Source organism: Ambystoma mexicanum, chromosome 5q (genome assembly GCF_040938575.1).
Source record: "Ambystoma mexicanum isolate Mex_15411 chromosome 5q, UKY_AmexF1_1, whole genome shotgun sequence".
In the NCBI taxonomy this organism is placed as follows: domain Eukaryota; kingdom Metazoa; phylum Chordata; class Amphibia; order Caudata; family Ambystomatidae; genus Ambystoma; species Ambystoma mexicanum.
The window spans coordinates 355,261,937-355,275,612 of record NC_090933.1 but is presented as its reverse complement, the minus strand read 5'-3'; the positions used below and the strand labels follow the sequence as shown (position 1 = coordinate 355,275,612).

Sequence of the window (13,676 nt, the reverse complement as noted above, 5' to 3'; positions counted from 1 at the left end):
AGCCCCAGCTCTGAACACACACATGCACACACACACACTAGCCACAGCACTGCACACACACACAAGCCACAGAACTGCACACACACACTAGCCACAGCACTACACACAGTCACAGCACTATACACACTAGTGATAGCACTACAGACACACTCAGCGCACACTAGCCACTGCACACACACATTGCCCATAGTACTACACACACTAGTCACAGCACTACAAACACTCCACAGCACTACATACTCTAGCCACAGCACTAAAAATAATAGATCCAGCACTACACACACACACTAGCCCCAGCACTGCACACACACACTAGCCACAGCACTGCACACACACACACTACACACAGTCACATCACTACACACACTAGTCACAACACTACACACACTAGCCCCAGCACTACACACACACATCAGCCCCATCACTCCACACACACACACACACACACTAGCTACAGCACTGCACACCCACATAAGCCACAGCACTGCACATACTAGCCACCACTACACACAGTCACAGCACTACACACTAGTCATAGCACAACACACTAGTCATAGCACTGCACATATGCCCAATGCACACTAGCCACTGCATACACACATTGGCCACATCACTACACACACTAGCAATTGCACTACAAACACTCTACAGCACAACACACACTAGCCCTGGCTATACACACACTAGCCTTGCCACTACACACTAGCCACAACACTACACAAAGACACTAGCCAAAGCATTGCACACATACACACACACACACACTAGCCACAGGACTACACACACACACACTATCCACAACACTACACACACTACCCACCACTACAGACAGGCACAGCACTACACATACTAGTCACAGCACTACACACACATACACACTGGCCACAGCATTACACACACTAGCCACAGTACCACAAACACACTAGCCACAAAATTGCATTCACAAACATACAAAACTAGCCACAGCACTGCACACTGTATGCAAAATATACACACACTGTCTTGGTACTGTACAGACAATACCCAGCAAAGCACACTAACCACCCTCATAATTCCACTGTGCACATACCATTCCAGCACTGCACACACACCACCCTGCTGTGCACACATTGACCTAACACTGCACACTCACACTGTTGACAACACTGCGCATACATCGCCTAATGAATATGCCCATGCAGTGATAACTGGGCATACTGCAATTGAGGCATACTGTGCTGGAGATCATAATTATGTATTGCTTTACTGTGATAACTAATAATGATGGAGTGTTGCCTCACTGCACTAGATGGCCATATTTGAATCTACCATCGCAAATGATAACTTGACATATAGGTATCTGTCTTTCTGTGCTACATTGACATAATGGCACCTGTTATGCCCTAATTGGATGTAATGGAATCTTGCACTGTTATGCTAACTAGGCATAATATATCATGTACTTCTTTGTCTTTGCTATTTGGGCATAATGGAATATGGCACTGCCTCTTAATTGGGCATCATAGAAAATTGCACTACTAAAATAAGTGTGCATATCCTTGAAATATTTAGTGAGTACCTGGGCATTGGATGGCATGATGCAAGAACTTGGGGTATTGATGTCAATACCTGGTAATGGTATGAGTATCTGGGATTTTACAGGGTAGACATATGTGGTGAATGGTGGGAGAACCAGAGCACATCATGTCAATACATGACTAATTATGGTAGTTTCTGGGTTTATGATAGAGATAGCCAGTAATTCGCATGAGTACCAGTGTGTGTTGGTGGTGGCAGCAATGTGTTCTGTATGGAACTTTGCATTGTACCAAAGCGCATACACATTGCACATTTTACAAACTGGAAAACATAAATACACTGGTAATGTGTTTTGGGGCAGTGTACAAACCTGCCAATGGAATGTGCTGTGTGGGCGACAGGGTCATGAACCTATGCATGTACTCTACTTATTTGGCATGAGCTGAATGCCTCTGGTGTAAAATACACTTGAGACTCTACTATATGATCCCCCTTTTCCTTATCAGTCTTCATCATTGAGGAATCAAGCACAACATCCAGCACTGTACAGGTAAATTAATGCATTGATCTGAAATTAATGAGTTTATCACTGCACAGTTAGTGCTCCAACAACTGGGTAGCATCAAGGGGATTTTTGTCACAATGCTACCCAGCGGATTTCACTAAAGCAATGCCAGATGTAATCACTGAAAGACATGCTTGCAGGTCATGGTAATCTTTGTGGTAGGTGCCACAACCAGACGAAAATATACCAACATTCAATCCCCATTGCTAGGAATATTCAATCAGGCTATCCACTGACTAGTATGCTGTTCTTGATGAGTAAATTGTAATCTGACAAGAAAAACAGCTTCATAGGCCTTCCAAGAGGTCTTTGTACACATCTGCAACCCCTCTGCTTACTTTCACATTGCTCTGGGAATGGATCCTCGTGCTGACATGCACCTTTTGCCTCTCCCATTATTGGCTATATTTGATGGTGCACGTAGTTAACAGTTAAAATGGCAGGGTCAGTTCCATATGTTGCCGAAAAGTAATTGCTGTATAGTGTCTATTTGAAAATTGACTTTCGTAAATTCTTTGCACCAAAACAATCCAGTGAAGCACAGTACATGCCTGAGGTTCCTTCTGCGGATCAACATGTCAGAGGGTCAGACGTTAATTGTGCAGATGATGGAGCTTTGGCTGCACTACAAGAACTTTACATGATTCGATCCCTTTTGCCAGATTCATTGGTGGCAGTATCTGTGCAGCAGAGTACACCATTAGGCAACAACTGGAAATGCAGACAATGGACAGAACAATAAAGACATCTTTGTCAAACGGAAATCAACCAGAACCTTCTGGATAATGGCTGGTGATCTCTTGCAAGTGCGCCAGTTCCAAATCACCTCTCTGAGAAATGTATACCAGTTCAAACCATTGTAAAGCAGTAGCAAACTAGGAAAGGCATATTGCATTTTCAGGCGGGTTCCAAGATGGTTCATGGTTGCACTACAGTACCACAGTGGATGAAGTTATTTTCTTCCACTGTGCAAAGTCTGCAGCATTGATACTGTCCAACGTCTCAAAGGAAACTGAATAAACCTTGGTTACTATTGGTTGTAGACATTTGAAAATGGCTATAGAAAAGTGCAACAAGCAGCAAAATAGTGTTGTTCATGAGTGCTCTGAAGCAAATGGCACACTTTGAATGATCTAAACCAAGTGATGCACAATGTTGGTATCACACTGAACACGTTTCTTGGCAGCGCCTTAACAGGGTAATTCACATAAAAGCAATTCTGGCAAAGCAAGGTCTTGTGCTTCAAGGGCATGATGACAACAATGGGAATTGATGATCTTATTGATCATCTATCTCGATGCAATTTGTATTCCACCCAAACTTGAATATCTTCATATCCAGACACACTTATTTGCAGACATTATTCTGCTTGATATAACAAATTGTTTTTTTTCATCTTATTGAAAGTTTACACTTATATTTAAGGACTAATAATTTGGAATTTAATCCTGAAAGGTCAATGATTATGGCAATCTTTGGCCATATGGCCAAACCCAGGCATTTCAACTGGTCAGTCAAGGGGGCTGAAATACCCAAAGTTGACACTCTGAAATAACTGGGCTACTTCATCCGAACCGATCGCGGCTGTGTTGATTTGGATACCAAGATTTGCTTGAAGTTGATGGCCTGTTTAGCACAAATGCACAGGATTTATTTTAGATTCTGTACATTTTGTATATTGCCCCTAATGTGATACTATGTGGGCTAAGTACTCCCTTCCTTACTCTATGGATTTGAATGGTGTAAGATATTGAAAGGGTCTTGAAATTTGGGGAGCACTTTTTTTCGGCCATTCCAAATTCCTTACCATTTGTGTTAATGAAACATGAATTCCACATTCAATCTGGGAGGTTCTTTATCTCTTGGAGCAAACTAAAACTGTATGTAAATATTTTAACCCCCCCCCCGCTGATTCATTGTTTATCGACCTGAATTGTCGAACGGGCTGAAGTCAGTCAGTGATTGTTAATGAATTCTTAAAAGATAGCAAATCCTTGTTGTCTAAGTGGTGTCTACAGAAAGTTTAGCTTGTTACCAATTCCGACAGTTGAAAAAGAAAAGCTGGGATATCGGAATGGAGTCGAGATCAGGAGGTTATTGTCAATTGCAAACTTTTTAAAGAGTATGGCAAAATGCACTACCCGGTTGTAAATTCCCAAGGCCAATCTATCACCATATTTTCTTGCGCTTTAGATTAAATCTACTGGGCACCCTCAAGAGATGGTGACCAATCAGGAACAATGAGCCTCATGATCGGCACTGTAGGCTTTGCGGTGATGATTCCTCATTAGAAACAATGCAAAATATTATGCTCAATTGTTGTGAAACTCTTCATCTAAGAAGTAGACTACTGGGGAAATGTGTTCACATCATCGACTCCTTATCTCGAGAGAATTTCTGGCATAGACTCTTAAATGGTCATCAGATCTCCCCTACAGTAGATTTGGTCCAGAGATTTATCGACATCCTTGCCCCCCAGGGGGAAAATGTTTATTATTCTCGTGGTTAAATGCCTGATTTTAAGTGTTAGATAATTGAATAATCATTTTTTTTCAATTTGTTTGGTTTTAATGTACAGCAATCGTCTTGGAAATATGTATTTTAAATTGAATTGTTTTCTCAAGTAAATGTATAAAATCTTTCTACAAACTGAACACAAAATAACAACAAAAAAACAATGGGTTATTTTAGACCAGTTCTGAGAGCATGGGCAGATGTGTCTTGTCTGAAACACTGGATAAAATGAAACAGAGAAGCATGCATTGATCAAGACCACCAAAATGAAGTTCTGTAGCTATCGTCTCATGTATTTTAGTAGGGAATAACTCTTTGGTCTGAAGATTGCTCTTCAAGTCTTGCAGCTTCATGAGTGCTTAAATGTTGCCATCCAAGGACAAACAAAAGGTATCAGGATTAATTGCAACTATGACTCTCCCATAGTTCCATCCTAAAGCTATGCAATGATCAATCTCTTGACAGGCTAGTAAACTTCAATATCCATATGGTAACAAGATATCAACAGAAGGAGATTGAAGTGACATCATTGTGTCAAATTCGAAAAAGTACTCTGCCCTTCTGCAGCCACCTCTCCTCCCTCCTTCTCTGTCTTTCCCCTGTTCTCTGCCGACGAGGTTTCTAGACAAGTCTGATCTATGAAAGTCTCGTCAAAACAGGTTCACCCCTGTTCCTCCAAAACAATCAAGGACCACATTGACATCCTGGATCCTGCCCTGGCTAACTTCTGCAACCACTCCTTCGCCACTTGAGTCTTCCCATCCCCCCTGAAGCACTCCCTTGTGCACCCTCTTCTTAAGAAACCCTTTGTCGATCCCTCCTGCCTGGCTATCGCCAAATCTCCATCACTCCCTTCCTGGGCAAGCTCCTGGAGAAACTGGCCATCTCCCAGCTTAATCTCCAGACAGTATTTGTTGGTTGTCTCCATGACCATCAATCTGGCTTCAGAGCTGCCAGAAGCACAGAAACTGCTCTCCTAAACATCCATGAAGACCTGCTCTCCAACCTTAACTCTAACACCCCCTGTGTCCTCATCTTGCTTGATCTCTCTACAGCTTTGGCACTATCAACCATGCCATCCTGCTTAATTGTCTCTGTGACAACCTAGGTATCACTGGTCAGGCCCTGGCATGGCTGACTTCCTTCCTCTCTGACCGACCCTCCCAGTTCCAACTTGGGTCCTTCCTCTCTGCTACCTTTTTCTCTACCGGTGGTGTCCCCCAGGGGTCTAACCTCTTCCCCTGGCTGTTCAACCAATAGCTGGCACTCCTTGCCCACTGCATTGCCGCTCTCTGCCCAACTTTCAGTGCTATGCAGATGACAATTAGCTCATTTTCAAGCTACCTTCGGCCACCTCTTCTTCGTCCCTCATCTCTGACTGTCTGTCTGCTATCCAGGAGTGGTGTGCTGCCAATGACCTCTGCCTTAATGCCAGTAAGACTGAAATTCTCCTCATCAGCACACCCACTCCCTCCTTTCCTGTAGCTCTCTGGCTGGCCTCTCTTGGCCTTCTTCCTGCTCCCACTTGCAAGGCCAAAAACCTCAGGGTCATCTTTGACTTCACACTCTCTTTCTCTCCTCACATCTCTGATGTCTCTAAGAAGTCACACTCCCAGCTGCAACTCCTCAAAGGTTTTCTTGCCTTCCTCTCTTTCCCCCAGAAGCTCACTGTCTCCAGAGCTCTGGTTCTCTCTATTGCAACAGCCTCTTTCTAAGTCTTCCTGCTTCTACTCTACGCCCTCTGCAACCCATCCAGAACAGGACTGTGAGACTTGTCCTTGGCCTCAAGCCCAGGGATCGTATCTCTCCAGGACTGAAATCCCTGCACTGGCTCCCAGTGGCTGCGAGGATTAAGTTTAAAACCCTCTGCATCGTCCACAAGGCCTTCTGTGGCCTGGGGCCTCGATATCCACAACTCTCTCTTCCTAAATATCTTCGCTCTCGAGGTCTCCGCTCATCCACCTCCAACTACCTCAAGGTCAGTCGTTTCTCCGAGCAACGAGTTGGTGGTAGATCTCTCTCTTCTGCTGGGGCCTCCCTCTGGAACGGGCCTCCCTGCCTCCCAGAAACTTGAGGAGAACCATCTTCAGTTCCGGAAGCACCTTAAAACCTTCTTCTTTGCTTCTGCTTTCTCTCCCCCTCTCCTCTGCTGAAGTCCTGACTGATACTGATACTGCACTGGTTACCTGGCCACTCATCTGACCTTGGGCCCTAGCCCTGCCAGTTGCACGCCTGCACTGCCTCCCTGTCAATCCCTGCACCTGGGGACTGTTTACTGTATCCCTACAGTCCCCCCACCAGCACTTATGTCTGCACTCACCCTGCACTTGCCACCAGCTGGTCATTCTTTTATTTATCTTGTTATTTTATTATCCCATGTACTGCACTCCATCCCGCCCCCGTACTCTCCCCGACACCTTGCACTTGCACGATCTGAGTGACACCTGGCTTAGTAAGATCGTTGTCTGCCTTCCCTCTGTTCCCCCTCTCTTGCCTCATTGCGCCTTGAAACACTTGTGTATAGGCGCGTTATAAATGCGATATCATATCATATCATATCATACTGATGAAGGATTAGCTGAAACTCTTCTTCCATATGCCTTAAAGGCCTATTACAAAACACAGTATTTGAACTTTTAGATACTGTTTCTATTAATACCATTCAGCATTTGACCAGGAAGGTATCCACATTTTTTAACACAATGAACCGCTGCTTCTTTAAAGAAGAAGCTCTTATTGTTGAGTACTCAGAAATTGAATATGTCCTCCTCTCTGAACAATGAACCTTATCAAGCGTCCACATGTATTCTTCAGTCTCAGAACTGGTAGACATTTTTCAAAGGAAGATTTCCACAGAACGGGAATTCTTTGCACAGGTGGAAAAGCAACTGCGGATCCTCTCAAATGTTCAGCTTCTTCCTGTGAGGCTGAGAGAAGCTCTGTGATGACTGAAAACCTGGCTACGTTTAACTAGGTCTCTGAAAAGACTGAACCATGTTGCTGTGTGAAATATCCATAAAAATCTGATAAACATACAAACAATAGCAAAAGAATGTGTCAGGCGTAATTAACGACAAAAAGACTTTTCATGATCATCACTCACTATGAAAAAAGGGGGCTACTCCTCCAAAGAGCGAAGAAGAGGGAAACATTTGTTCAGTCAAGGAAGAGAAATGGGCTGATCGGTCTAAATGGGATTTCATGTTTATCCTATTTGTCATATTGTATGTATTTCATAAAAACTATTTTATGTTTGCTTATAGTTTTGTAAATAAACCAGTTTGTGTTAGGTAGTATGCATGAAAAAATACATCGTGAAACACAGATTTTCTGGTTTAGGTCAAGGGTTGATAGGTGACATGTTATCAATAATCTGATCAGCCCACACGGCACCCTTAATGCCGCCGGTGAATGTTTTGTGACTGCGTCAGTGGTGTACGCATGGAAATGGTGTGAAGAAATGTCTGTCTTGGTCTCCTCTCACTCGCCATGTGTTATCTGCAGCATTCTCAGTGAGCTTCCGCCAGTAGTGCCCTCTTAGTGCTCAGGCCCCAGCCCTATGCGCCTCCTCAGGCAGTGGCATGCCAATGGATCAGTGACCACACTGAGCTTATTTCAGCGGTCCTACCTTAGCGCTATACAACAGCAGAAGAGTGCCTTCTCAACCAATCTATTTTTGGTGATAAGGTTCCAAATGTTTTTTGTGTAGTTGTAGAGCCAGACTGTACATTTGGAGTCACATTTGGATTATGTGGTTCTTGACCCCAAATGGATTGGAGACAATGTCCAATGTTGCAGGAGCCCAGCAGTGCAAAGCTATCTCTGAACTGTATTTCCTCATTTGAGGGAACCTTATTTAAAATATTGATTTTACTTCTTTTTTATTGTGACCCTCTAAAATATTTTTAAAGTTGAACACATGCCCATTGAAAAAATTCTAATCCCCATCACCATAAATACATTGCGACAATCCAAGAGATTAGGAGAACTTAGTTTCCATAATGTCCCAGGTGTCAGATCTCAAATGTGTGAAAGTTTGTTGTAGCCGTGCACAAAAACGTTATTTCTAACCATGTTTTGGGGAGCAAGTGTTTACAATCAGCTTTAAATATTGTGCATTAAATGGAAATCTGCACCGTATTTGAACTGTGACTGTTTTTAAAACTTCCATTATTTGATTTGCTTTTTTAAATAAATTTAACATTTATAGGGGACTAAAGCCTTGCACAGCGCTAGGTTGGATTGGGTTGGATTGTGTCTGCAGTAAAATCCCCAAGGTGTCCCCTTGTCCTCTAGCCCACCCCAAATCCAAGCCAAGAACTATTTCACACAACCCTGTTCTGCATCCCATTCTGGTGCTTGTAATTGTCACTCTCTCATTACAAATAGTAAAATGCCGGAAAATAGACAGAGAGCTGCTCATGTCAGACCCGAGGCCATGTAAGATTACTGGTGCTGACATATGCAGCATGAGTGCACTGGGTTGCATAATGAGAGAACGTATATGCAGTGTCAGTTGGGTAGAGTGTAATAGGAGTAATGCAGCTGCAGTTGGAGTATGGCATCAGAGGGGAAATGTGAAGTTGCAAGCTACTAGCCAGCCCGAAATAAAATCACTCACCACCACAATAGTACACATGCACACAGCAATGTCTTACTTGTCAAGAGCCAATGATCACTAACCATTGGTTAGTGGCGAGTGTACATTTTGAGGAGCACTGATTGTATGATACACTGTGAGCACCATCTGGGGTGCAGGCCAGTGTTTTGAAGGGTCAGTGGTCCTTGGTATGACAGGCTCCAGTACCACTTTGGGTCTAAGTCCCTGCACCAGAACACACTCTGGGGCTACACGGAGCACTTACCAGTCTGGCCAGCCACCCTTCATCCAGCCAAAAATGAGAAAAGGGAACAACTAAGCCCTCCCCAGGCCTTCTGTTGGTTATAATGTCTATGGGGAGAGTTGAGGCAAGGTGAGACAGAAATGCCCCTGCCATTCTCAGCCGTGCCCTCTCATTTCACATGTACTCTGCAGCGAGGCCGACAGTGTGGTGTATAGGACCTCCCTGTACTATTTTGGTCCTTCAGGCTTGATGCCATAGAGGGCTGCTAAAACCCCAGCCATGCATGTATACTTTCCAGTTCTGTGGGCCTTGTACATGCGATCTGGGAGGTCCTCTGGGTGGGCTGCTTTTCTTTCTGCCCCCATGCCAAGCACTTTTAGCCCTCCATGGTTGGTGCCCCAGCGCATGCCTAATTTCCTATGCACCACTTTAGCTCCCTCCACATGTTATTTTGGCCCTATGGGTTGGCACTTCCGAGGCCCACCAGTGTCCCTACACCTGTACTGTACTACTACCCAGGAATATAAGGTTGCATGTAATAATGTCCCCGCAAAAATGTCTCCTGACAAAAATGTTGCTGTTTTTTGCTGAGACATTATTACATTGAACATGTGGGGGACACTGCCGCAACCCCGATTTTTTTTTTTTACAAGGGAGCAAGGGACGGGGACATCCCTCATTCCGTAAATACCGTGGCATTACTGGGGTTTTTGAGACTGCACTTTGCATTTGACAGCCAGGGATGGACTGGGACCCAAAAGCGGCCCTGGAAATAATTTGTGAAGTGGCCCCAAATGACAGATTTTCAGTAAGCCTCACGCTTATGAGAAAATGTGGAAATATCACACAAAAGAGGCCTAGGGTGCAGCGGTCCGTATAGGCCAGTCCACCCCTGGTGGCAGCAACACATGGTGTTAAACCTTTTGCATATGGTGACTAGCCCAGGGATGAGACATTGCATAGTTTAAAGCTGCATTTGACAAATATTGGCATATTATGGTAGGAATACAATGGCAATATTGGTTTTCTAGGTTGCACTTGGCACACTGTATAATTGCAAGATATGTGTGGTCACCCCTATACGCAAACCCTAATTCTCCTTCTCTGGAGCTCCCTCCTCCTCTGTTTCTCTTATCTATCCCGCCACCCAGACTTGGAACCACCTGGGTGTGTACCCTATGTAGCCTATATACAGTGCTCGGTTGCTTCCCAGATAGTTCACACCTTATAAGCTCCATACATGCAGCGCCATCCTCACTTGCTATATTTTTCTAAAGTCATGCATACCTTAGACATAAAATAGGGGACTACTGCGCAATCTTTTAAAGATCTTTTACAGAATTGCAGTGCTATCAAGTTGCCCCCTTGGCAGGTGCCAGAATGGACAGAAACATGAGGCATTGGCCGAGCCAACAGGTTCAGGCAATCTATTGTGAACGTGTTCCATGCATTATCTGCAGCTTAGAAAGACTGCTTTGTTGACTCCATTGCCCACTACATGAATGAGTGCCACATCAGGCAGTATGGCAATTGCCCCACCCCGAAAAACTGTGGATTAAAGCCAATTAGAGTCTGCCTGCTGGCACCTCTATCATGCTTTCGCCCAACACTGGTCAAAGGCTGTTTTCCCACCCCTAAAACCAGGGCTCAAGTGGAGGGTACACGCGGGGGAACGGGGTCCACCCACTTTATTCAGATGGTGGACTCAGTCCCCCCACCTAAAATGAGAAACATTGAATGATCTCTTTGAATTCATGAATTGAAGATGACCTTGGGGATCAAACTGCAGTCATCAGGTTTGTAGGCTGGAGACTTCACCACTGCACTATATGACCTGATGAAAAATAACAACCAACTAAATATGAAATGTCGCATTTCAGTACTGCAAGTCCCAAGGAAAATATTTGTATTGGTTCTTGGAGTTTAAAACATGCCCACCTTTTAATGTTTTCAAAAACATTAGAGGAAAATATCCTCTCATGGTTTTGTGTGTGTGTTGATTTTATGAAAGGCAACTTCCATTCGCCCTGTGCAATTTGGGTGGTTATGCAAAGCCAATTTAATGAAATGTGTATATTTCTGGCGACGTTGCATCCAATTGCGTTTGTTCCCCCCACTTTAATTTTTAGGACTTGACCCCTGCCTAAAACTCAGCACCACCAAGGAGAGATTTGCCTCTACACCCCCTGCTAAATCAGAGCTAAACAGACACAGCAGGCGCATCAATTCAGTGATGCACAATTGCGCTGAATCTCCATGTAGAAAGATGAATGTCAAATCTTCCAAATGTGCTGCAACCATGATGTAATGGCTGCTGCTTCCAAAATAAACGCTATACCTCTATAAACGGCTGTAATACAAAGAGTCTCCTGAAAAAAAAGATTCATACAATAGACCGGTCTGCAAATGGAAGGGGTAGGCTTTTACCAGCAATTGCTCATGAGATGGAGGCCTGGAAAGCTTCTTCTAAAAATGCTTTTGACAATTGTATCAAGGCACTAAAAATGTCGCGGTTATCCAAAGTCAAATCTTCCTCAAGCAGCTATGATGGCAGCATTAGCTGTTGAAAGTGGCTCAGACATTGCAGCAACGTTATCAGTAGGACGCCAGGAGCAGAAGAGGAACTGCTGATCTCCCGGCTGAATCTGAAACTCCACTGGTTACCTGGCTACCCTCTGATCTCGGGCCCAGGTCCCCTCCCCACCAGATGCACACCTGCACTGCCCCCCTGGCAATCCTTGCACCCGGGGACTGTTTCTGTATCGCTACAGCCCCTACTAGCACTTGACACCTGATGTGTGCACTTACCCTTGCACTTGCCACCAGCTGGTTGCACTTTTATTTGTTGTCTTTATTGATTTTACTGTTATCCTATGTATTGGACTTTTCCCCTCCCCCACCCCTCCTCTGCACTTGCGCAATCTCAATGTCACCTGGCCTAGTAGGATCGTTGTCTCTGCCTTCCCTCTGTTCCGGTCCCATGCCTTGTTGCGCCTTGAAACACTTATCTATAGGCGCGTTACAAATGCCATATCATATCATATAGAAGTGTGCTGCTGCAGATCAACAACCATGTTAGCTTTGGGGCACCAAGGCCTTGCTGTTAGGGGCAATAATGATGAGCAGTTGCGACCAGGGGCAATTCTATCGCTTGGCAGTACAGATGTCCCTAAACTGCCAGCTTGGCTTCAAAGAACAGAGAATTCATGGATTTTTCTCATTACATAGTGAGCAGCCTTTCGTTTAATGTCTCGTATCAGTTGCTTCGGGGAATGATGAAAGATTCATATGCTAAAAGCATTTCTATTTTAGATGAGGACGATGCACCCATAAGAAAGCAGGTCTCCTTTTTCTAATTGCAAAAGTCTCTTCTGGTGGAGGAGATTTTTTGGGTCAAATATTGTTTACAATTTTAAATATGTTCAGCTCAGGTTTGACTTTAACATAGACATCTGTCATTGTTAGTGTTATAATGGAGCTTCTAACATGACTGGACCTTCACTTTGAACTGTGAGAACCCTGAGGGTATTCTCTCAAGCGAACCTCGAGGAGCCGTTTTTCAGGTGGCCAAAGGAAGCTTGACATGCTCAGATCCCAAAACTGGGGGCAAAAGAGCGAAAGGGTATCAACTGGATGGGGGAACCCGGCGTTATGCTCGAGAGAATGCCCCAGGTGAGACGCAGTATTACATCGGAGAAAGGGATGAGGAAGACGAGATTCACAAAGATTTTATGGCCTGTATCAACTCAACCTTCCTTCCATCCAATAAACTTCCTTTTCAATAATTCATCATCCCCTCCGCCTCTGATGAATCCATTACACACCATGCTGCCTTCAGAAACCATCTTTCACAAAAACCCTGTTTTTCTGTTCCCTATCCGAATACTCCAAATCATTCTTCTTCCTGTCCCTCTGCTTATTATTTTCCGCATTCCCAACCTGACCAGACAAAACGCTACGATTCCCATTTCTTTATCCCAGCTATTCCCGTTTACCCCGCAAACCCTACCAATCCCGCCCTTCTGAATATAATTTTCCGAATTCTCACAAACCCTCCTGCTTATTTCGTAAACCTCCCCCATCATAACCTGTAGGATATTCAAATTCTGTGACTCCCCCACCTTTCTGATGCGAACACCTTTGCACAATGGACTTGTAATAAAACTGTTTACCTGACATGTCCCGACACAAAGGTCAGGCAAAGTCAGGCAATTGACTTAAATCACACACACCTT

General features: G+C 44.3%; 1 long non-coding RNA gene across 1 annotated transcript in view; it reads right to left on the bottom strand.

Annotated features, from left to right (window-relative positions):
• LOC138498579 (uncharacterized) overlaps positions 1–13,676 on the bottom strand; it is a 532,598-nt gene that overhangs the window by 405,562 nt on the left and 113,360 nt on the right. The gene's annotated exons all lie outside the window — the stretch shown is intronic.